At 40.0% G+C, this 21943-nt stretch overlaps 2 long non-coding RNA genes and 1 pseudogene across 4 annotated transcripts; 1 reads left to right on the top strand and 2 right to left on the bottom strand.

Moving 5' to 3' along the window:
* Nucleotides 1-6343: 6343 nt before the first annotated feature.
* On the top strand, nt 6344-7299 carry LOC146563904 (uncharacterized). 2 transcript variants are annotated; one of them, XR_014894284.1, is made up of 4 exons: nt 6344-6370; nt 6596-6688; nt 6801-6864; nt 6953-7299. It is a non-coding gene; the product is annotated as an uncharacterized LOC146563904 (long non-coding RNA). The 2 variants fall into 2 exon arrangements; XR_014894283.1 differs by lacking the exon at nt 6344-6370 and having other exon boundaries at nt 6552-6688.
* Nucleotides 7300-10434: 3135 nt separating this feature from the next.
* LOC146563903 (uncharacterized) lies at nt 10435-18484 on the bottom strand. 2 transcript variants are annotated; one of them, XR_014894282.1, is made up of 4 exons: nt 18367-18484; nt 11393-11454; nt 11125-11187; nt 10435-10958 (listed from the first exon to the last, which is right to left on the bottom strand). It is a non-coding gene; the product is annotated as an uncharacterized LOC146563903 (long non-coding RNA). The 2 variants fall into 2 exon arrangements; XR_014894281.1 differs by having other exon boundaries at nt 10435-11187.
* A 1641-nt stretch (nt 18485-20125) lies between these two features.
* Nucleotides 20126-21540, bottom strand: LOC146563902 (XK-related protein 8-like; annotated as a pseudogene).
* Nucleotides 21541-21943: the final 403 nt, after the last annotated feature.

Below are 21943 nucleotides of genomic sequence, written 5' to 3'. Positions count from 1 at the left end.
TTCCCAACACAACTGCATCCCATCATTTCCAGTTAAGAGTCAGCATTTATGGACCAGCTCGTGGCCTCATTCTCTGCTGAAAGGTCTTCTGTCCTGTAAACTTTTATTCTCCTTGTGCTCACTCATCACAGACTGCCAATTGCTTTGCCAAAAGGTTGAGCGCACAAAGCCTCATTAAACAGTGCTTTTATGTGTGTGTTTTTTAACCTGTTTGATGGCACAATAATGGGCTTACAATATCCACCTCAACCTCAGAATCACCTCAGATCCAATTCCTGCGTCTTTTGAACAGTTCGAATAACATAAAAAGCCGATGCCGTGTCATTTCAGAGAATTGGGGCCTCATTTGTCATGTGATTTATATTTGTAAAAAAAAATACAAATAAAAGTCCCCTTTTGCGGTCTATCCTTCAGGCTCAGGTCCTCTATCAGAGGCCTGGGAGCTTGAGGGTCCTGTGCAGTATCTTAGCTGGGGTCTTGGCTGGTGTGATAGACCCCAGCCTCTATGGATCTTGTGCTCAGAGCTTGCTCCTGTGCTGCCATGATTAGTGCCTCTGTGCCTCTTTCAGTCCAGCTTTGTCTAGCCACTGGTAGGATTTCTGGATGTCAGCCACCTCCTCTATCTGCCAATGATGTATACAGTCCAGGGGTCTGTCCTTCCATGGTAGTTCCTCCTCTTCCTCCTCTTTCTTGGGTTTCTGCTTAGGGTATTCACTGAGCACGCGGCTGGTGGGATGTTCAGGCCTATGCAGAACAGCGCTGGGGACAGAGCATCGCCTTGGCTTGATGGTGACTTGTGCTATGGGCTTGAAGTTGGCCTCTAGTGTTGTATGCCACAGTCCCATTAAGTTCCTGATGAAGGCTCTTAGGGTCCTGTTGATCTTGTACAGTTCTAGGCATTCCAGGCATTTCATAATCCTTCTTGTAACCCAGACCTTCCCAAAGTGTGGGGCCCGCCCCCTAGGGAGGGGCACAGAGCCATTGCAGGGGGCGCAGTATGAAAAGGGGAACATTTTTCTTGTAAAAACAAAGGGGGGCCCAGCAAAAAAAGTTTTGGGAGTCACTGTTGTAACCAATCCAGGCAATGCACAGATTGGTCCGTCTAGCCTTGCAGTCTCAGGTGACTGTTCTACTGGTGTTTCGCTCCTCTGATATTCTTGCCAATTCCTTTCTGTGCCACGCTCATGTGCTTATGTGTGTGTGTATAAATATAGTTATATTATCTTAGGTATAGTGGTTGTATAGTAGTGTTGGACAGAGTAAGACGGCCACAGTGATAGACATAGCGATACCGAATGACAGCAACATCAGGAAGAATGTACACAAGAAGCTGGAGAAGTACCAAGCGCTCAGAGAAAAGCTCCAGAAAATGTGGAGGGTGAAGAGCCACATGGCACAGCATAGAAGAGCCACCTTGGTGGGACAAGGCTCAGCTGTTCATCTGCACCTAAAGGACAAAGGTCACTCTTTCAAGGATGCCAATGTTCACATTTTGGAAAGAGAAGACAAATGGTTTAAAAGAAGAGTGAAAGAAGCCATCTATGTCCTCTGTGAACGGCCATCTTTGAACAAGGTTAGTGGCTTACAACACCAATTCTCTGCCATCTATAATCCAGTTTTGAGATCCCTCCCCAGACACCTTAACACCCACCTACATCCTGGGCCATTTGACCTCAGTAAATCACATGATAGGGTGGGGCTAGCTTTCATGGTGGGTTCACCTGAAACCTTGGTTGATTGTGACCCACACCCGTTTTCACACCTTTGCTCATGTGATTAGGTAGAGGACAAATAGGGGGTCCATGTTCCTCTTGGGGACACTCCCACAGGGCTTAAAATCTGGGACTCTCCACCATTTGACCTTCTTGAATGAGAGGTGAAAGGTCTTAAAGCAACTTAAAGAAGTCCAGACACTTTTCTTTCCAAGCTACTTAGACTAAGATGACCTGGATCACTGAGACCTTTCACAGACATACAATATATGAAAGAAAGGTTAGATTTTGTGTTTGACTTAAATCAGTGGTTCCCAAACTTTTTTTGCTAGGCCCCCTTTGTTTTACAAGAAAAATGTTCGCACCCCCCCCCCCCTCTTTCTCACGCATGCACGCACACGCACAAACACATCCTCCAACCACACACACCCATATTTTGCTCCATTGCGGTTTCTTTCACACCTCAAACATTTAGTAAACAATTAAGCAAATACAAGTAATCTGCAATAAATTACAGGTAGTAAGAAAGTAAACTACTAACTCTATTACGCTACGTCCACACCTACACGGGTATTTTTGAAAACGCAGCTGTTTCTTCCACACGTAAACGGCGTTTCGAATCACCGAAAACGCAGATTTTTTTAAAACTCCTTTTTTTCTGTTTACGTGTGGACGAGGAATACAGAGTTGGTCACGCAACGTCAAAGGTATGTGCCTTTTTCACGTCACGCTGTGCGCCACGTTATGGTTTACATGAGATGAATTACAGAATGGCAGGTAGAGACAAAATACTGTTAATCTTACTGTCTTCAAGTTTTACACACTAACATATACACACGCAGTTACTGTCCCTCCATTTAGAAAGGCAGAGGTGTCACGGTGTAATTATTTTACTGTATGTGTGTAATAATATTCAACATTGCTATCAATGCATTTTTCAAAAAATGCCTCTCTGTGCAAAATGGGCTTAAAAACATAAACAACTGTAGGATACTGTTTGTCCGTGATTTGGAGAGCCCAGTGCGTGCTCCCGACGCAGGGAAAACCAATCCTGCAGGGGAGACCTACCTTGGCACTTGTGCAGGTGAAGCCAAAGGGAAGATATGCTTCGCCATATTTTCTAGTCTTTGGCTTAGAATGAAGTTGGTTTGAAAACATATTCAGCGATGCTTCATCTCCTGCTTTGCATTTCTGTGGGCGCCCTGTGCTAGCAGTGTCCAAGCGTTTTGTTTTTTCTTCCCCCCCCTTTTCATACCGTGCCCCCCCTGCAACGGCTCTGCACCCCCCCTGGGGGGCGGGCCCCACACTTTGGGAAGGTCTGACTTAAATGTACTTGTTACGGCTGTGGCCATAAGAACACTGTGTGGGCTGTTTGTTCTGTGTCTCTTTACTGTGTTTAAGACTCTTTACAGGTCCCTCCCCTAATGAAGAGTAGTGAGCAGCTGATTGGACCATGGAACAGGTGACCACATTCAAAAAGCCGCTCTGACAGCTCCAGGGAGAGAGAGAGAGAGAGTGTGGAACGAGCGAGTAGCCTGACAGCCGTCGCAGTCCTGACCCTGGTTTTCCCAGCCTGTGTTTATCTTGTGTATTTGTGGGAGTGTGAATTGTAAAAGCCGCTCCTAGTGCATTAGCTGAGAGCTTAGGCACTCGTGGGCTGAAGCGGAAGGGGTGAGCTGCCTTTTCTTTTGGAATCGTTTTCTCCTGTTTTCTTGGTCAGGGAGCGAGGGATAGCTCTGTCATTTGTTTGTTCTTTTTTCTTTCTTAGGGTTTAGTTAGTCTTTTCTGGTGGGACTTAGTTGGTTTTGTTTATTATTTTGGCCTGGGCTCACCCTGGAGCTATGCTTCTTGTCCTTAAATAAAATCACTTTTTTTACTCACAACTGGTTTGGCTGTTTGGCTTGGGAACCAGGGTGGGGATTTGTCTCTCTCTCCTCCAACCTTATGTGCGTCCCTACCCGCCTAGACTAGGGGCGTAACAGTACTGTGTCAAAAGAAGAACAGAAACTATCATGTCATATTTTTACAAAGAGAAAAAACAGCAGCTTTATCACTTTATTTGCTGAAGTGAAGAGATGAATGCTCTACAGTGGCTTTTGTTGTCCATGTGCATTTGCTCCAAAGGTATGTGTGTTCTGTATAATGTATAAATTCTTAAAATATACAGAGTTAAACAGTATGTGTTTTGTTTTGTTTTTTTTATCTTATTTAGCTGAGGAAAAAAATTTCATTATTAAGATTTTGTCCTGTGCATTGTCTTCCTCTCATTGTTTACCCTGTTTTTGTTTTTTTCTTCATCACGTTTTGCTCTCAAATTTATTGCAGTGACTCAACCTGAAGCTTCATCTTGGACTGCTGCTGTGTCATCCTCAGTGAAAGGTCTCCTTGGATCATGTGTGGTGATCCCCTGCTCTTATAACTACCCAGATCCAAAAACCAATACCACAAGCTTTACAGGGATTTGGTACAATGACAATGATCAAGTCGTCTATCATTCTGATGCATCTCAAACTCCGGGTCAGTTTCGGAATAGGACAAAGCTGCTGGGAGACCTCAGCAAGAAGAACTGTTCTCTGATGATTGATGATCTTCAACAAAGTGATGTGGGGCCTTTATATTTCCGGATTGAAATTAAAGGCTATGACCAGTACTCCTACAAAAATAACAAAGTCTCTATTTCAGTCAGTATGTAAAATAATTTATTTTAAAAATTATTGTAAGCATGTTGTGAATATTAGCATAACTATATTTGTGAAAAGATAACATCAGTAATATCCAACGGATGTTTTCACTGTTTTGTTTGCAATAAAATAGGAAATATCTCTCCATTAAATAATCCCTATGCCCAGTCACTGTTTTTAATCTATTTTACTTTTTACAGTTAAATACTTATCAAATCAATTCACTTGATCAAAATTGATAGCTGCATAAAACACAACATCAGCAGCTATACTGTTTAAGTGCATTTGTATTTCCAATACAGTACACTTACCTTCACAACTGCATTTGGTTTATGACTATAATCTTTTTTGTTAACACAGGTCAACCTGATTTATCTGTGCAAGAGGAAGTAAAGGAGGGTGAGAATGTGTCTGCATCCTGCTCCGTGTTTCACTCCTGCCCCACATATCCACCTTCTTTCATCTGGAGTCACTTTGGAGAACAGCAAAATCAAACACAGCAGCTTCATGAAGGCCAGTGGAATTCAATATCTACTCTGACCTTTCGCCCAAACCGCTCTGATCACAACAAGCCTTTAAAATGCAGAGTAACATACCATCGAGGGCTGCACCTGGAAACATCTAAGATACTTCAAGTAAAATGTAAGTATACTGTATCAGTTTATACTAATAGCAGATAATTCTACCAGTGCAGATAATCAAATTCGGGTGAAACGGGTGAAAACGGGTGAAAACCCGTTTTTATCAGTTATGTGAAATTGCCAGAGCAAAGCCTTATCTTCCTCCAAAAGACCTAGAAAAACCTTTTCATGCCTTCATCACCTCTGGACTGGACTACTGCAATTCTCTCTATTTGGGTCTTCAACACTCATTTCTCCATTGCTTGCAGGTAGACCAAAATGCTGCTGCACGTCTTTTAGTGTTAGAATGTATGAACATATCACTCCAGTTTTAGCAAATTTACACTGGCTCCCTGTCTAATATCATGTTGATTTTAAGATTCTTTCACTTACTTTTAAAGTTAAATGATATGGCGCCCAGTTATTTAAGCAAACTCCTCAACATGTATAACCCCAAAAGAGCACTGAGATCGTCTAGCCAGATGCTCTTACTACAGCCAAGGTCTCGATTGAAGCATAGAGGAGATCGGGCCTTCGCAGTTGCAGTGCCTAGACTCTGGAATAATCTGCCAGATGATATTCGTACTTCAGAGTCTATTCAGTCTTTTTAAATTGTATCTTAAAACTCACTTTTTTAGTGTTGGCTTTTAATTCAAGTTTAGTTTGAGTAGCATCACGCTTGTTTTATGTTTGTTAATGCATTTTTTTTCTATTGTTTTCTCTTGTTCTTAATTAATTGTAAAACACTTTGTTGCTTTTAAATGTGATATAGGAATACATTTTGATTTGATTTAGATTTTAAAGCTTTAATTTAAAGGTTGAGTATAAGTCAGATGTAAATGAGGGAGAATCTGTACACCTGAAGTTCTCCAGTGATGCTAACAGGATATGATAAATCCCCACTAATTATATTTCTTGTCCTTAAAGCTGCCCCTGACATCAAGACTTCCTCAAAGTGCTCCTCTGAGAACGGCATCATAAAGTGTGACTGTATCGTAGAGTCTGAGCCTCCCAGCATGGTCTATTTTATTTTGGGTGACAGAGTCATGCAAAGCAGCAAAGCAGAGAAAAATGGCTCTGTTACTATTGAGACTCTGCAGACAGACTTTGGGTCTTTCAGGCGTGTGCAGTGCCTGGCAAACAACGTGGTGGGATATGACAACATATTGCTCTCTTTACCTGTTAATGGTAAGAAAGACTTAAGATGCACTGATCTCTCTGTTTTTACATGACAAAAACACTCATTATGGTTTCTATCTGGACAGACAACATGCAGAATATTCTTATCTCATCTGGAGCAGGTGTGATTTTTTCTGATTATTCTGATAGGAAGTGGGTTGGGAGTTGTTAAAAAATGGTAAGTTGTCATGAACATAATCATTGAAAATAAGCATTTGTTATTATTGCATCATTTGTGAAATAATAGTCATAATTACAACCAAATGAACACCAGAATGTATGTGTGTGTGTGCAGATCGATCGATCGATAGATAGATATTTAAAATATCTATGTCTTTTTGGTTAGAGGCTGTGAAAAGTGTCAGTTTCCTTTCTCATTTAATTAAAAACATTTTATTGCCAGCAGGGGGAGATCAAGAGACACAACAACCACTAACCTGAGCAACATGATGTCAGACAGACCTGTGGAGCTCCCTCATAGTGCCCCACAAAAAAGGTTTTAATTCTTCACTTCTGTTTGAAAACAAACAAATCTTACTGATGATTAAATATGATTTAAGAAGATATGCAACTAGATTTAATCTTTACCTTTTGCATTCTTTCTCCAGAAAAAACCGCTGTAACGATATCCCTTGCCCTGACATGTACAACAACCCTCCTGTCTATGGCAATGTAGGGATAAGTAATGTTTCCTTCATTAGTTCATTCATTTTGTGCATGCATGAAAAGGGGAGTGAATTAATCTTGTTTCTCTGTGCAGACTGACTGCGATGAGTCAATATACAACAATGTGTAGCGTGTGGAAAACCAGCTGCAGTCCATGTTTGTGTCTTCTGATATGAATCAAGAAAAACATCCTTGTGCAACTTAATCACATATTTCTATCATATATTTTTCACACTTTCTTTGGAAAATAGAGTAAGTAAATAGTATTTGTTAAAGTGCTCTTGTTAATCTCATCTAGAACATTTCCTTTGGCTTATCAAATTATATTGTTTAAAAAATTACCAATAACGTATTGTAAAAATCTTTAAGTTGCTAGGTCGCAAAGGTTGCAGATTTAAAAAAATTCAATCGCAAAATTATTATTATGAAGTATATAATATATGACATATTTTTTTTCACAAATGTGTAATTCACATTTGTACATTCTTACTTTGTAAAAATCTACACTAAGAATGTACTCATGTTCAAAATTATCGCAACATATTGTCTGATTAAATTATGTGCAAACTTGTCAAATTACTAAAAATGTTTTGAAACTATGTTGTTCATTATTTATACTCAATATCATTTTTCTTTATTATTACCTTTGTTAAGAGCTGTTATGGGTTATCAAATACAACATCAGTCAAGTTATATGATATTGGTCTATCAGCACAGGTCTAGTTGAAGGATGTTTGACCTTCATGGGGTGTGGGTATTTGTGGAGAATAACTATAGATTAGTCTTGAGCATTTATGCAAAATGAAATAAAGAACAAAAAAAGTGTGTTATTCAACCATATTTAATGTCTTACACAATCGTTTACACAGTGATGTTTTAAAATAAAAAAATTTAAAAAACTACCATCAGAATTATTCATGTATGTTTTTGCTTTATGAAGCCATGTTACACATTCTATGCTAATTTCCTTCTGTTTCCTATTACCACTGCAATATACTCACGGCCTGTTTTATATTTTGATACATGACCAAAGTTCTTGCAATTCAATTGCAACACAAGTAAGACTAATTGGTAATCAGGTCTGGATTTTGCAGGCCAGCATGCCAAGGTGAACAAATGTAGTAAATGCTGCTTTGAAAAAATGATTTTGAATATTTGATCGAGATTAGTGGAATTGCTCAGAGTTTTATTAGTTTGATCTTTCTGTTGTTAGAAATGTGTGGAAAAGGTTTAATTCAAAGACTTACAACAATCATCTGTGCCAGAGACGGCTTGCTTTCAACTCAAGTTAACACAGACCTTTATATCAAAGATATTTAAACAGACTGTGACTCAGTAGTCAATGAAAATATTAATACTCGTCAGAAGATGGGGCTGTTAACCAAAATTTAAATATAGCAGTTCCTGAAAAGGTTCAGCAAAAAATCTGAATTTGAAATATTGAAAAACATGAACATGCAACAATAGATAAAATGGAATATGGTTTATTCTTCATTAAACATTACAAAGCACAAAATAAAACCAAGAAAAACATGCTCAAAAGTCACAGAGTAAAGCATGTGTGTAAAAAAAAAAAAAAAAAAAAAAAAAGAAAGAAAGAAAAAGTGATTAATATTTGAAGTCATATGAAGGTGATGTAAACTAACGGACACCATCAGTCCAGAAAACAACAAACTGAAAACATCAGAAATTAACCACCACCACAACTTTCAGGAATTCAGGAAGCTGGAAATCAGAGTTAAGGGGAAGAAGAACACAATGAAGAATAGTACAAAAGGTTAAGTAAAAAAATAACATAATTCCTTTTTTGTTTACATTTTTTTCTGATATTTTCATATTCTAGATATTCTAGATACATATTTAAGCATTTTTTATTCATCTTTAGGCATAAAAAGAACATTTTAGAACTTCATTTTTTAAACATGTACTTTTTAAAGAGTTTTTTACATGTTCACTTAGGTGGACAATTTATAGTGTATAGAGTGAGACATCAATGTCCAGTGTAGTGGTTTATGTGCAAGTATACCATCGACACTGACACAAATGCAAGAAAATAGCCCTTGAATAGCTGTCTACTGTAGTGACCACTATGCGTGAAACGGTTAAACATACCTGATTATATTCTGATCAGTATTAAGCAATTAAGCATAATTGACTATCAGAAAAAAAAATACCTAATACCATTTCTCTTATTCACAATCACGTATAATGATGGGTTGTGTCACGGTACTGGGTGACCCAGTTTCGTTGTATTTTGTTATTCATTTGTGTTCTAGTTTCAGTTTAGCTTATCTAGTTAATTTCTGCCATTTTAGTCCTTTGTTTTTTAGATCCTTTTGTGTCATCTGCCCCTGTAGTAAGTCTCCCTGGTTTGTGTGTCTACCTATCATGGTTCTTGCCTGTGTGGTTCTTGTTGTCCTGTTTCCTGTTTATTCTGAAAGTCTTGTTTCCATGTTCTATGTGCGTATTTCCACTGTGGTGCCATTATGGTCAATTGTGTCCGCTGTTTCTCCATGTGTGTTCACTTCCCTCTGTTACACTCAGGGGCAATTCTAGGATCAGAGCTTTGGGGGTGCTGAGCACCCAGAGAGCTGCCCGTCCTGGCAAGGTAAACTTTAGTCATCACGATGAGACTTCTTCCCCGTCTCTGTCAGTCCCTGCATCCTTAAATGTCTCCAGTTGTCCCGAGTTCCCTCTGACTGTCTCCTTGGTGCATTTAAACCCCTGTTCCTCCCTGTCCTCATCGTCTGTTGTCTTCATCTCCATTATCACTCATCATAATTGTACCCTCTCTGTGCAAGTCTGCAAATTTCTTTATTAAATCATGAGATTCTTAAATTCATCAAGTCTCTCTGTGCCTGGGTCCTACACTCCAAAAATAGAAGAGTCCTTGAAATGTACAAAATATTATTACAAAATTAGAAAAATTGAGACACCTTGGCCTCTGGTACAATGTATACAATGTATGAAAAGATCTTTACTGCAGATACTACTATGGCTCTGCAGATTTGTTCTTTTCTTTTATCCTATGTCGCCTCACCTTGAGGTTGGTAAATCTGTCTATCACATTTTGGTGGTCAAGTTTCTCAAGCATTTCTCAACTGACATCACTGCAGGTGCTGGAGTCTGCTTTGACCCATGGTCCTTCTCAGCCAGGTATGGAGCTGACTCAAGACACTAAAAGACCTTTCACAGCTACAGCTGCTAGCTGGGTTTGTTAGGGCAACCTGAATAACAGTTTTCAGTGTGGGGACGATCTGATTATCCAGAAGATTGTACAATGTTAACATATCTGGGATGTCACCAGCCTCATTCTTGAGCTTCAAAAAGGTTTTGGCAACCGTGACTTCCTCTGACTAAAGCTCAATATGGTAATGCAGTGCCAGGGCTGACAACCCAGTTTGTTTTGCAGATTCTGTACAGCAGCTTTAATATAGGGAGAAAACAACTTCCAGATTGTACGAGTAAAATTAGTTTAACAGTTTCTGTTTTGCCTGTGTCCCGAATTCGAAAATGTTGAGCAACAGAACAAACCAACAGAGGCTCAGGAGAGTGCAATCAGACAAGGAGTTTATTAAACACACGCAGGAGGAGAAGTATACAGCACCACACCAGCAAAACGTCTCCTGCTAAGAATACACGTGGAAGTGTTTTATAACATCAGGGTTCACGCCCCTTCTCGCTTCGATTACAGATCAGATACATCGATTTGCAGTAAATGGTACATCTTAAATGGCTAAAAACAGACACCAAAGTTCCCTTTTCTATAACACCTTCCATACATGGCAATAAATTTCAAGCCTACATGGTCCCTGAGGGCTTGTCCTCTTCTTGACGGGTCTTCTGTCATCTGTTACCAAGTAGACTAAAATGCAGTCAGAAGCTAAATGAGTTTCAGGCCTTTGGTCTGGCAGGTTTTTGGATTATATGTGTTTGTAAGCGTGTATGTGTCTATCCTTCTATGCTCCAAGTCACCCACAATATATCGACTGAGACATCGCGCTTATCGAAGCTTGAAACCTTCAATAGACTGAGACTGAGCATCAACTCTGAATAAAGCACAGACATGCAATGTGTGTATAAACTGACTAGGGCTGCACCTGTAAGAAAAAGGTTAATAGCAGTAAGTTTCATAAACATCTTTAATGCAATATCAATGCTGTAAGGTATATTATTAATGCAATGTTAATAATGCAGGTTATATTGTTGCAGTAAAATAATTTCTGTATCTCCACACCTGTTAGTACTCCCTGTCTGTTTTCTTACCTGGTTCTTCCTGATCTTGTACTTTCTCCTCATGTTCTCCTCTTTCCTCTCTCCCTCTTTGGACTGACAATCATACACAAATAGATTGTATTCAATTAGATTTAAAAAATATATATCAAGATCACTAATAAAAAAGTCCTCTCTCACTGTACTTTCAACCAAAAGGCAAATAACCAAAGCACATGTACAACTAATAAAGGATATAAATATTGAAACACTGATCCAACATTATCCTTTATTGACGGATCATTTGATCTTACACTTTTACCTGAATGTGGCTCCTGTTTTTGAAAAAACGTCCTCATATCCAATATGAACCTGGCTGTCTCTCTGTACACACACACACACACACACACACACACAACAGGAGTTATAAGGTTAATGCGCATCCAGTCAGTTAGCTAGTTAGTACCTTGGGTTCAATATCGGCACATATGATAAAATAACCAGTTTCTCTCATTATATTTCAAACAAGACAGTGGTAACAGCAGCAGGCTACGGATAATGTTAAGTTTTAGATTTTAAATAGGCTGTATAAATTTCAATGGGAGCAACAGGACGGTCAAATATCGCTGAATTTACTACAGATTAGGACGGATTGTAGGGTAGCAAACATAGTCAGGAAACACGTTTTCAACACAGCAGGTTACCTGGGTGTAATGTTTTTCAGCTAAAAACAAACATGGTCTGACTCCTACCTAACTATATAAAGAGTAACTGAAGGTTAAATGCTGAAGCACCCCCAAAATGGGCTAAAATCGCCCCTGGTTACACTCCTGTGTATTTAAGTCTTGTGTCTCTTACTGTTGTCAGGTCGTCTGCTTATGTTCCCCCCCTTGTAGTCACAGTCATAGTTATAGTCATAGTCACAGTTAAAATCATAGTCAAACTCATAGTCTAGTCTTAGTTGTCGGTTTTGTTATTCATGTATCAGCCTAAATAAAGGCTTGCTTTTGTTTTTCAACCTCAGGAACCATCATGTTGTTCTCTAAAAGTGAACACGAACTTTTTTTTTAAGTGCTTTAAAAGTGCAAAAACCCACAGCTACAAACATCTGACTGACACTACTACCTTCTAGGTATCCTATAGAAGATTCTCATTGCATCACTACATGCAACATGCAGCTTCTGCATGCAACAGTGATTGTAAGAGGACCACAAGGGGGCAGTACATAGCGGTGTGCAATACGTTTCAAAGCAGGGGCGGGTGTCCTGCAGGTTTTAGATGTGATCTGATCCAACACAGCTGATTTAAATGGCTAAATTACCTCCTCAACATGTCTTGAAGTTCTCCAGAGACCTGGTTATGTACTCATCATGTGATGCAATGGTATTTGCCTGCACATAGAGCTTACAGTGCTGTCTGTATCATCATCATCATTCATTTCATCAGTAATAAAGCATGGATGGTATCTTTTTAATCAGACTTACACTTTATTTATAAATTTGATTAAAAATAAATATGATTTACTATTAGCTAAAACATACAGATAAACTTTTGATAAATATTTGCAGCTCTGGAGGCCAGTATCCCTGAATTGGAGAGTTTGCTTCAAACCCTTGAAAAACCCCTATCTAGCCAGGCCCCTGTAGCTGATTGTAACGCTTGCTGACCCCTGGCAAGCTGTCCCAAGAAAACTGTCCCAAGCACAGGACCGCTGGGTGATGGTGATGAGGAAGCATAGTCTTAAACAGAAGCTCCAGAGGTAGCACCAACATGTTCATGTGTCTTCTCCACTCGGCGACACACCATCCAAGGATTAAATTCCAGTAATTGGCGATTCTGTTCTGAGATGTGAAGCTAGAAACACCAACAACCATAGCCAATTGTCTTCCAGAGGCCAGAGCCTTCAATGTGCATATTAGAGTCAAACCACAAACTATATCACTCTTTCACAATAAATAATAACGCGCACAAGTTGTTTCAGTGATAACAAACTATATTAATTATAGATAATGCTGTTTATCAACAGTGAAGGCATGGATGTCAACAGATTAACACAGGTGAAACTGCCCCTGACTAGATCTTGCAGAGTGAAAAAACACAAAACAACCACTCGAGGGCCAACTGCCAAACAAAAAACACCTAATTCCATCATATTACAATAGCTATATCAAGCTATATAGTTTATGTCTTCCATATTTCCAACCATATCCATAATCACATACTGTGTATGCTACCATTGTATGTAGTGTATTATCTTACTTTTTTCATTGATTGTACTTATTTGTATTTTTGTATTTCCTTCTGATATCTGTACCTGAGCTGAGGTGACGCAAAAATGTCCCCGTTGTGGGATCAATAAAGTCTTATCTTATCTTATCTTATTGAGGGAAATTTAAAACTGCTGGCTAAGGGTAAATGTAAATTCACTAAAATCCTAATTCCAAGCAGTAATGACACCTGGTTACATTAATCAGAGGACACTAAAATCAATATTGAAAGGATGACTTTGCCAAAACAATGTCGGACTCTGTAGTTTTCTCTGGTCCCCTCCCCAATTGGACCACGAATGACAAGTTTAGCTGCATGTTCTCCTTAAATTCCTGTCTGCCTGAGTGGTGTCCCACAAATGATGTGGGCTTGATAGATAATTGGGAAACTTTCTGGAGGAAACCTCCCTTATTAGGAGGGACCGCATCCATCCCATTTTGGATGGAGCAGATCTCATGTTTAGAAATCTGGCCAAATTAATCAAAACCTCCCAAACGTGACTATCCAGAGTTGGGACGAGGAAGCAGAGTTGCAGTCTTACATGCCTCTCTGCAGCTTCTCTCATCCTGTTATCCCCAGAACCCCATCCCCTTAGAGACTGTGTCAGCTCCCAAATAGACAAGAAACAAACTAAAACCCTGCAAAAAATGACTGAAACATAAGAAATCACAATGAAAGAGCAATACAGTACATGTGGTCAGGTCTGTCATGCCCCAATCCTGGTTTTGGCACCACTGTAAACAAATGCACGACAGTCCCGACCACATGTTCGCACTTTTCAGTACACTTTTTTATTGCGGCTGTTGATTTACACACGCGGCTGCGGTTTTTCAGCAGATGCAGTGGGTGCCCATATTATTAATGTGACTGCTGCGAATTTCTTTGTTCGGCTTTAAAAGTGATTCCGATGCTAAACATGACTTCCACATGACTTTTCTGCTAGGTAACTTGCGCTCCACCTGTCAGACTTCTGCCCCACACAGGGGGGCGCATGATAGGTTTGTAGCTTGAACCTATCCGCTGGAACGTTGAAGACAATATAATTACACAGCAAAGCAAGACACGAGTAGGCAAAGTTCTTCATGTTACTCATGCATGAGGGAGTCCTGCCTGGAGCCAAGTGTCGTTCCACCACTTGACCTCCGTCAGACTCTCAGCCAGGTCCCCCATAGCACTCCTTTTATTGTGGTTACATGAATATGCATAGGGTCATTAACATATAACATCTTACATAGGTATACATGTGAACAAAGAATACTGTGTGTGTGTGTGTGTGTGTGTGTGTGTGTGTGTGTGTGTGTGTGGTCAAGATGTGACCCTGTGAAGACTCCCCAAATATACGTGTGTTTGCTAAACCATATATCAGCAAAAGAGAAGATACGACCTCTCCTAGGAGGTGTGTGATCTATGCCAGAATACTCTGTAGAGGAGTGAACGCACTCCCCTCTTCCTGCTACACAGAGTTGTTACAGACCTCCTTGGATGAGACATTCTTCCAATCTACAAATGATTATATACTTCTAAGCATATATGGTTAAATATTTCTAAGCATAAATGACAATCAACAATACAAAACCTAACAGCGCACCACACACTTTGAGAATTACTGGCATAACCAAATGGAAAAAGTTTATAATTGTGAGACTACATTTCATAGTTAGCATCAAATTAGTGGCTTTAAAAAGTTAAAGAAGAAAGTAAAAGCAGAAGAAAATGCACATTTAAAAAAGCAGCATAATATGACATTACTCTACAGTAGGGATGGGTATCGTTTAGGTTTTATCCGATACCGGTGCCAAATCGGTACTTTTGAAACGGTGCCGGTGCTCAAACGGTGCTCAAACCAGTGCTTAAAGAATGGAGAACACAAAATTGGTCCAAAAACCTCTCATGTTCAGCTGTTTTTTGTAAAAATATAACAATGTTAGCCTTTTCTGCAGCTATGGGGCATATATGGCATCACTCTTGGCTGGAAGCAGTGCTTAAACAATGGAAAAAACACAAACTTTGTCCAAAAACCTCTCATGTTTAGCCGTTTTCCACTTTTTCTTTGGTCATTTTATCCTTTTTAGCCAGGGTGAAGGGAGTATCTGCCATCAAACAAGAAGACAGCTGCATGTAGCTATGATGATGTTTGCTAGTTCACCTTACATGCATTAATGTAATAACGTGGTTAGCCTACTCAACGTAAATTAGCTACTCACGCAGAGAAGAACGGCTGCTGACACCATCATCCGTCATCATTTCTGCTACACTGGCAGGGCTAGGGGCCAGGACTCTCCTCTTCGTGTTTTTGGGGGATGTTGCATAACAGGCAACCCACCGGCAGTAGATGTGCTCGGTGTGAGGTCTCGCAGCAAGCTATCAAATACGGTGCATTTCTCGGCTTTTAAAAAAAACGCTATGCGTCGCCAGGTGTTTCATGCATATCTACAATAACTCATATTCACAGTTCCAAAACTTAATTTTGGAACTGAAATTGAATTGTAGAACTGAAACTGAATGGTGAGAAATGAATCTGCAATTATTCGAGAGCTAAATTTTTAAAGGATAAAATACGGTTTCAAAGGAAATGGATTCATTTTCAAACTATAAAATTCAATTTCAATTTAGTGATGATTATTTATAAACCAATAAATTGAATTTCAAATTAGGCAAATTCATATTCAGTTTGTAAAAGCATTTATTCAAGTTACAATTCCGATTCAATCTGAGCAATTCAAATTTAACTTATTCAAATTCAGTTTCTGATGGCACAGATTTCTGCCCATATAATATTCACAACTATTTTCAGTTGCGGATGATAAAGGATTCAGAAAGTTTATTCATGCAGGCCCATATGACAGAGAATATGCATGTTCTTTTTGTTTTCATATTTTAATTTATATTTAATTGTGTTGTGTTTTGTGTTGTTTCATTTTAAATTTGTTTAAAAGGAAAAAGCTGAAAATTTAAATAGTTAAAAGTTGAACTGTGACTAGTTGGTTTTTGTATTATATGATTTATTTATTACATTTTATGTGGAGTGAATAAATAAAAGTATATTTACGGTGGCCCCTAGAGACGAAGCACGTGCAAACTTCAAAACATGTACGAACTCTGAAGCACGTAAAAACTCCGCCCATACAAACTCCAAAACACATACAAAAGACAACAGAAGTGCTCCAGGATGCCAGGCGCAGTGTTGAGCTTTTGTTACCTAGTGGCTACACAAGCCAGGAAGTACCAACGACTGGATTTGGTGGTAGTAACAGGTAAATGAAAATTGTTTTTAATTGTGTGTGTGTGTGTGTGTGTGTGTGTGTGTGTGTGTGTGTGTGTGTGTGTGTGTTTGTGCGTACGTACATATGAGTGCTTGTGCGTACGTACATATGAGTGCTTGTATAAATACACAAACAATACAGATATGTTTTCAATTGTGTAACTTAAGTGATCTAGGTAGCTCTGTTTTGGAAGTTTAGTTAATGCTAGAAATGTGTTTTGGAGTTTGTACGTGCTTTGTCTCTAGGGGCCACTGCCCCTAGACATAAACCTTAGAACTGAAGAAGCTTCTCGGATGAGAGGTGAAACGTCTTCAAGCAACTTAAAGAAGTCCAGATGCTTTTCTTTGCAAGCTCCTTTGACTACGATGACCTGAATGACTGAGAACCTTCACAGACACCACACAGACTTTCAGAGTTGCGGAATATTACATATATATACATATACATGTATGTGTGTGTGTGTGTGTGTGTATATATATTAGGGGTGCAACGATACACAAAATTCACGGTTCGGTTCGATATTTTTTCGATACAAAAAAATGTTCATGCCTTTTTAATTTGTCATTTATTAAAATTATAAATATATATTTTAACTCAAAAGTACAGTTTTTGAATTTAACCCTAACCCTTGTGCGTGTTTTTTATTTTGACAGCGAATGCGCACCTGCGGACCACTTATGTGCAGCCCTGGTTATTTAGCTCATCATATTGCAGCCACAGAAATTCTTTTGTCCATGAAACCATAAAGCTGCACTTTCTTTTTGCCTCATAGTCTGATTTGTCATAACTTCTCCGTTTTGTGGTAAGCTTTTCTTTGGCTGTCACTTCTTCACCCTGACCTGTCTTATTTGGCTCAGCAGAACTGAAATGCTTTTACACGCTCACTCACATAAGCTCAGCGATTCTCTGCACGATCAACCTCTCACATGTTTAAGCTTGCTGCGGGAGATTTCACTTGTCATGTTTGCATAGTAAGCTAACGATTAATAAGACGATGTCAGAGGAATTGGTGCACAAATTATCATCACTCACAGATCAGTGCTGTCGCTCTCTATACACAGTTCGCACGATTGCAAAGTGAAAGCAAAAAAACAAGCGCAAATTCAAACGCGATTTCAATATGTCACATATTGACAGTGGCTCACCGATGCCAATGACATAATTACCCAGCTACATTTCCGAAAGAATGCAAAAGCATTGACATATATTTTTCCTACAATAGCCCGACGGGCAGGGAAGAGATAGATTTTGGTAGCCCGACTGAAAAAATCGCTAGCTCCGGGACGTCGGGCTAGCGATATTGCAAGCCCTGTATCTGATTGAGGAATCACTCATCTTTGGAAAAGAGAGTTTATTACAGAGAAATGTCTCTTTCCAAAATAAAAGCTATACTATCCGCTTCTTCTGGGCTATATTCTCAGCAGCATAAGGAGAATCATGTGCTAACAGCTGTCTAAATGACTCGGCTAAAGTTAGTAGCATGCTTGTTGTTTTTGTCTTTGCACTAGGATGATGTCGGCGTAAATGTGCAGTCATATTCGTTGTGTTCCCACTAGTGCTTTCAGGTTATTCTCGTTGAAATGACCTTAACGCCACAACACGGCAAATCTCCGTTAACGAGCTACCGCCGATCGCCCCGTGCATGGGGCTAGACGGCCAACACGTTAACAGCTAACTGCGCTAACACACTAGTTCACACCAATGTAATTGAGCATTGCATGGCACATCCAACATACTGTTTTACTTTAGTCCATGACTCGCTTACCTTCAGGGTCATACGTCACATGAAAACCAAAATAATTCCAAACGCCAGATCTGAATGAGGGTGGGGGAGGTCCATCTTGCAAGGAGAGCTTAACTTCTGTCTCGCTAGCTTGCCCTGCGCTCTTCCTTCTGACGATGCTGTCTGTGTTGAGTGCTCAGTGGATCTGCGCTCGACAGTGCAGCCTAGGCGGAGTAGTCGAACGCAGATTCACTGAGCGCTCAACACAGACAGCATCGTCAGAAGGAAAGTTGATAAAATAAATTACAAATGTTGTATTGTTCGATACATATGCGTACCGAACCGAAAGCACTGTATCGAACGGTTCAATATCGATACGAATATCGTTGCACCCCTAATATATATGTGTGTGTGTGTGTGTGTGTGTGTGTGTGTATATGTGTGTGTGTGTGTGTGTATATGTGTGTGTGTGTGTGTGTGTGTATGTGTGTGTGTGTGTATATGTATATGTGTGTGTGTGTGTGTGTGTATATGTGTGTGTGTGTGTGTATGTATATGTGTGTGTGTGTGTGTGTGTGTGTATGTATATGTGTGTGTGTGTGTGTGTGTGTGTGTATGTATATGTGTGTGTGTGTGTGTGTGTGTGTGTGTATATGTGTGTGTGTGTGTGTGTGTGTATATGTGTGTGTGTGTGTGTATGTATATGTGTGTGTGTGTGTGTGTGTGTGTGTGTATATGTGTGTGTGTGTGTATATATGTGTATATATATGTATATGACCCATGGGTAATATACATGGGTATATTACCCATGACTTCCTTACCCATGACTCACATGGGTAAGGAAGGTCTTTATTGCATGGCCACATGTTGATGGGTCGTGAACAGGACGCAGAAGCAGATGCAGAGAGAGGAGATGCAGGTAAAAGAAAAAGCCTTTATTTTGGCTGATGGTAGCAGTAACATGAAACCATGAAAAACTAGGTACAACTAAGACAGACTGTGAAAAACTATAATCAACTATGAACACACTGGATGTGTTCAGGGGAAGTGAAAACACATGAGGAAAACAGCTGACTGAAATGAAACATGACGTCACAGGGAAAGTCAAACTAACACCAACGAACAAGATTGCATCAGACTCTTTCAAATTAAAACAGAAACATGGAGAAAAATAGTTATCAACAAAAAACCCCTAAAATAGACAAAACACTGGGTCGCACATCCAGTACTGTGACACATATACAGCAGTTTACCCCACAGTCAGATGCCTGCCATCTACCAGCTAACTGTGTGAAGAGGAAACATTGCTATAAATGTCTCTTTTGTTGACACGCTCAGTGTTTAGTAGCAGTAAGCTAATCCAGTGCTAATCACAGTGAGACTGACCTCATGGACAGTCATATAAACCTAGTTTCTGGTAGGTGGGATGGCAGACTCAGTCACTGCTGACAATCATTTTATCCTCATTTAACCTGTTAGATTCTTTAGAAAAGATGATCCAGTGAAATAGCCTTTGAAAAAGGATCTCTTCACATGTAAACAACAACTATTTAATACAGATTTAATAATTAAAGCCTCTCATTTAATTTAATGACTGATATCTAGAAATGATTTAATGCACAGCAGAAAGTGCATATTCAATTTCATCTCCACATTAAGATGAGTAATGCTTTGAGACATTATATCTGTGGCTAAATCAGACAAAGGTCAGAGTGCTACAAAACACAGCCACGCGATCTAGATGAAAACATTCTGCATGACTCGGTCTCTTTCTAGTCGTCCTGTGGATGTCAAGTGCACGTCAGCAGTAGATGTTCTCAGCCAGCTTTCTCATTCTTTTATTGCAGCGTGCTGATGGGGAGGATGGAGGGTGGTCTGCAATCTTTGGTGCAGGGACAAACATACAAAATCCCACCTCATCTTCAGGTCGCTGCTCTCTGTTGGCCCCTTTCAGCTCATATTTGGATGAAAGACTCTATAATAAATACATTTAAGTATTAGACATAGGACGTAAACTGCAACAACACAGGCAGCTATAATTAAAGCTGATATGGGCTCTATCACAAAATCAGGAGGATGTGTGCTCATCTTCCAGCACCACACAGCACAGAGGATGCAAAGATCAGTCAGTATAAACCTGTGCTAGAACACAGTCCTGTACCGCGTCTTCCCCTCAGCAACATTAAACCAGTCGAAATACCAAAGGAAGATGTGGCTCGATGAAGCCATTCTCCACAAGGACTTTCCATGAAGTTCGTCTTGGATCGCCATGCGAAGGAGAATAAAACCAGCCAAGTGCAGATGAAGTGGGGGAAGATGAAGCAGGTCAGCACGAAGGCCAAAAGAGCAAGGGCAGTGAGACGAGAAGAGATGAGTACCAGGTTCCAGATGAAGTAGATGACTGATGAGGTTATGTTCTGGTTTTCTTTGGCAGGCAGGAAGGAGCGCAGCGAGCGATGGTAGGCCGTCACAGTGAAGGTGATAGCTGAGGCCGAGCCGACGGCTTTTAGAACTGACGGAGAACGAGAGGCAGCGTTAGAACAAGCAAAGAGAAATGTTGTGAAGTATTCTAAAGAATATTAACTAACACATGTGAAATGTATTGTTTTTTTCTTAATATGTGACATTGCCTGTGTGACTGAAAGGTAGTGTTTTAGGTGTTGTTACTGGTATTTTTCTTAAGGCTGCAGACCCTGAATTGGGAAACAGTGCCTGAATTGGGATACAGCCATACATACATGTTTTGGTTCATGCAACTGGTCCGTCTGGTTATTGTCTCCCCAGAAATATTTCCGTTGTGCTGTGTGTGCTTTTGCAGCGTTTTTCTTTCTGCAGCATTTTTCTTTTTGCAGCATTTTTCTTTTTGCAAGTGTTTTCTGAAGTTGCAGTCCGTTTGGCCTCTCAGGGCCACCGTATTTTCGGGCCTGTTTCAAACATTAAAGGAGAGAGAATCGGGCCATGACGTCAGAAACTCCGACAGCCCGTTCTTTATGGGCGTTACCTATTTTCAAAGAGCCAATAGGGAACGTTGTTGTGGGCGGGGCCTGATTCAAAGATGAAAGGCAAAAGAACCAGGCCGTGACGTCACAGTCAACTCAGGTCTATAAATTGCAGGTGAAACCCACACTGGACCAGCGCGTTTCTTATAGTCACGAGCGATTCACTGGATGAGATTTTGTTCTGCTACCCTCAGTCACATTTGAATGTCTGACTCATTGTAACATCGTAGCTTAAATGTCAAAAACGAGTGACCAACAAGCAAAACCAGAATTAGTGTGCACTATGCCAAAGAGTACACTGGGCGACCTGGAGGTCGAGGAGGAAGAAAATAAGAAAGTCCTGTCAGAGGAGAAGACAATGGTAGAGGACGCAAAGAAACAAACTGGACAGGAAAAACAAGTGTTAGAAGAAGTGCAGTTTGTATTCAAAGATGAGACCAACCAGGCTAAAGTATCAGTTTTGGAAAAGACACTGAAGCTGCAGAAAAAGGTGCGCGTCAACTGGGTTGTTCAGTTGGTGGTTTTACTGGCCAAAGAAAAAGTCTCCTCCAAATACAAGATCTTCACAGAGCGCCTCACTCCTAACTGCATCAGCCGTCGTCTGATTGAGAAAATCTGGC

Source organism: Mchenga conophoros, linkage group LG11 (genome assembly GCF_057382185.1).
Source record: "Mchenga conophoros isolate Kocher_MC1m ecotype Shallow Benthic linkage group LG11, M_conophoros_male_GT1.1, whole genome shotgun sequence".
NCBI lineage: Eukaryota > Metazoa > Chordata > Actinopteri > Cichliformes > Cichlidae > Mchenga > Mchenga conophoros.
This window is presented reverse-complemented; position numbering and strand designations above follow the sequence as displayed.